We start from the raw sequence: 3,890 nt of genomic DNA, 5'->3' as shown, positions 1-3,890 counted from the left end.
AATGGTGACTTTAAGCTTAGTTTCTATTGAATGTTTTAAAGTGCAAAGAGAATACTAACTGCAAAGTAGACTTAAGTGTAAGTACACTGTAGCACAGAGACCATCATTTTAATCAATAAGGGCTGAGTGAAGTTTTTCACCCACCAGACCTGCACTATTAATATTAAATTCATGTTTCTGCACACACAGGTTTTCTGCAATCAGATCGTGTGATTTAAAAACTTACTATGGCCAGAATTTGAATCTAATGAAGCTTTGTCTGACTAATCTGTGAATTTTATGTCTATGTTGGAGCTGCCCCAGGCCCACAGGTGACTAACCCCTGGCAGGGTGCAGCGGGGAGGTGGAGAAAAGGGATTAAGTCCCTGTGTTAAAAGCACCTGTTATTTTAGCACATAGGGCGCAACACTTGCTCCAAGGCAAAGGGTGCAGAGCGGCTGTTGGCGTCAGAAACGAGGCACAAACAGGGTATCCATTCAACCAAGGCTGGACAGTGCTGAATCACACTTGTATAGGGCATAGACAGACTGACTCACACACACACATGCACATATACACACACACAGTCCACACAAGACAGGAAGGCAAACAGACACAATGCAATTAACAATGTTTTTTTATGTCTCTCTTTGATAGGCAAACTCTCACCCTGTCTTTCTGCCTTTCCAGACACGCATACAAAAAACAATTCTTCAAATTAATTGACAACTGAGACTCTGCAGCAGAGAGGGTGATCTGTCAAGGGCATATGTGTGCAGAGGGATGTTACAGATCTCCCCAAATTAACTAACTTTATAATAAATCACTGGGCACTGCTAGCCAAGGATTAGCCAAGCTCCAGTGAGCAGTTTGTTGAGCTGTGAGGAGAAGCACAGGGGACAGAGAAAACATCGCCAAACACTGACATCAGCATTGGGGACCTTAGAACAGCATAAGCCCCCCGCCTGGTTTCTGAGGCACACATTTAGTCTTGTTATCTGAGTTCTCCATTGACAGAAAAACCTGGTCTTATATTAGACTTTTTCTCGGATGTCTTTTTTGGTGTGTCGGGGCTCCTATACTAATCATTTTCAGTGTTCAGGGCATCAGGTACACTGTTCCTTCGATTGCTTTCCTTATGTTTGCCTTACAAAATTCTCTGTGCAGTCTTGTCCCCTACAGAGTCATCTTTTGGCAGGAGTAAGGCTTCCTACAGTCTGGTTATTTATATACTGATTGTAAAAACATTTATCCCCTCCTCCCCTGCCTGCAAAAAGAAATGAAACCCTTTTGAGGCTTACATTATACATCTATTAAATGTCATCAAAAATGTCTTTTATGGAACAATTTGATATGTATCAGTGCAGCCGCTCCAAAGTCTGTCTGTAAATTTCATTTCTGGGTAGATTTTTTCCCTGAAAAGTTTCTAACGATGACTTGAAGCTCCACTAAAAGCCACAGATGGTTCTAACTCCTGTTTTGTCCTTGGCTTTTTAAACAAATGATAACTGGATCCGGTATAATGAAGAGATCAGAGATCGTATCAGACAGGTATTTCCTCTGTTGTCTATTAATTCATTCCCTCTGATAACACTTCTCTTGTAATTACTGGTGGCATGATGGGCCTACAAGAGGATGTCAGCACATGAGAGAAAAGGGCAAAGCTACTCTTCTGTCATGACAAAGAAACTTGGATTATTTAAGACAATATCTAGTTAATGATCATCTTTCCTTTCATCTGTTTTATGTTTCATCTCAAGTTCTTCCTTTTCTCCAGGTCTCTCACCACCTACACTGTATCTCCTGTCTTGGCTATACTGTTACTGCAAAAAAAATTAAGGAAAGTCTGACGCAGTACATCATCCCCTGATGTAGCATCTGAGTAGAAGCAAGGAAGGATCTATGTGTAACCTGCGGCAGCACGCCTGAGCCCTGGCTGCTGCAGAGTGGGTGACAACCCAGAGGAAGAAGTATTAAAGAGGCTCCTGTCCTCCAAGGCTGAGTGACACAGTAAGAACGACAGAAAGGTTAGTGGAGGCGGAGGTGGTGGTATTCCCTTGGCTTTGTCTATCCCTGCACTGGACAAGGAGCACTGTCTCACTTTCTTTAGATGTGTCTTTCTCTCTCTTTCCCTCTCTCTCTCTCTCTCTCTCATCCAACCTCTCTCACACTAGGACTCATTATAGGAATGCTCTGACCCTTGGGGACTTCACTTACTTCTCTGTCTCTCTTTCCAGTCCACAAACCTCAGTGTTGGACAAAAGGCAGCTGAAAGGCAATTTGAATTTGAAACAGGGGCCACAACAAAAACATGCAGCTCCCAAATGGAAAAACTTTAGCAGACTTGGAGCCAGCTATTGAGAGTTGGAGGCCCTCACACAAAAAAAGCAAAAATGTGATTCTGACACTACCCAGCCAACTAGCTCAGTGTACTGTAAGATAGCAAGTACTGCAGAGGGAGAGGGAGGGAGAGATGGCAGAGCCTTAAGGCAGGAATAGTGGACACCGGGGGCCCAGCGGGTAGGACTGTAGAACAACTGCTAGCAGACAGTGTACAATCACAAAACACACACAATAATAACAAGTGCACACTCGCTCACACACACACACACACACACACACACACACACACTCAGTAAGAAAGACAGAAAGAGGGCAACATTTTGACAATCCCATGATGCAGACACACACAGTCGGTGCTTCCACAGTTTTGCAACTTATTGGATTTGAAAATGAGGTTTTGTAGTCATGCCTAGAACAACTGTAATGTAAAAAGGGCGAGCACCCCTCTTGACACAGCAAGTCAAGTCCAGAATATCTCAATTACAGTTCATTGAGGAAAACCTGCTTGATTAAAATGAATGAATGACACAGATGTATTTTTAATGACAGCACTGTAGTGTTCATAACCTGATCAAAAAAAAAAGATGTTGGCCAGTACATACAGTAATTGTCAGCCATTTCCAATCAAAGGAACTATCTGAGTCGTGTCAATATCCAATCAGTAGATGGATGGTGAAGCGCCCCAAGGCTCCGGATCGCTGAAAGCTGCTGGTTTTGTGCGTGGCTGCAAGCTACGCAGTATGAAATTGAGAATTATACAATGAAACGTGCTGCAAAGCCAAAATGCGTACTGAGTACATATTAACTCGCTACTGTGAATTGATTTAGCTGGTTTTAACTAGTTCATATAACCAGGTTCATTCGTCTAATCAGAAGCAATAGGATTTATCCAAAGCATCAAGGCGCGACAGACCCCAGTGCCCCAGAGCGCACCACGACCACAGACCTCCATGCCGGACAGCTCGGGTCACTTACCTCTGATTGTCTGAGGAAAGGTGCTGCCGAGACAAAGACAGTACGAGTCAATTCTGTGTCCCGCTGGATACAAAAAATCCGAGTGATCAAGAAGAGAGAGGCTCGTTACCAGATCCTGTGTAGGGCTTTGTAAACTACTCCTCCCTGTCGCACCTGTCTCTGGCAAAAACTGATCCCAAACGCCGGCCTGACATCTCTAAGACAACTGTCTCAGGGGTTGTGTGTCCGTGCCCCCCCGCCTGCTGGTTTCAACACACACGCATACACACACACATACACACACTCACACACACTCACACACATACGGCACCACCTGTCCCCGGTGCAAAACAACCCACAAAGAGCTTCTATGTCGCGTAATGACACATGGCATTCCCCGTTAGTCTCTGCAGCAATACTCCCTCACAGACAGCCGCCCGAGATCCCCAAGTAATCTGGAAACGCTGGAAGCAGTGAATGATGAAAAGGAGAACGCAATAACGACCCATCCAGCACACCACTGGCACCAAACCAGCTGCAACGTTTGGAAATTACATCTGCCACTCTCGTTGCTCACGCAGTTGTGTTATCAATCTTCGTCCCCACAATAGTTG

General features: G+C 44.5%; 1 protein-coding gene across 1 annotated transcript in view; it reads right to left on the bottom strand.

Annotated features, from left to right (window-relative positions):
• sema6bb (sema domain, transmembrane domain (TM), and cytoplasmic domain, (semaphorin) 6Bb) overlaps positions 1-3,494 on the bottom strand; it is a 117,224-nt gene extending 113,730 nt beyond the window's left edge. Inside the window, exon 1 of the mRNA XM_053321811.1 lies at positions 3,298-3,494. The gene's annotated coding sequence lies outside the window, so the exon portion shown is untranslated. The remainder of the gene's footprint in view (positions 1-3,297) is intronic.
• Between the last annotated feature and the right edge of the window lie 396 nt (positions 3,495-3,890).

This window comes from Scomber japonicus, chromosome 7 (assembly GCF_027409825.1).
Source record: "Scomber japonicus isolate fScoJap1 chromosome 7, fScoJap1.pri, whole genome shotgun sequence".
Taxonomy (NCBI): Eukaryota; Metazoa; Chordata; class Actinopteri; order Scombriformes; family Scombridae; genus Scomber; species Scomber japonicus.
This window is presented reverse-complemented; position numbering and strand designations above follow the sequence as displayed.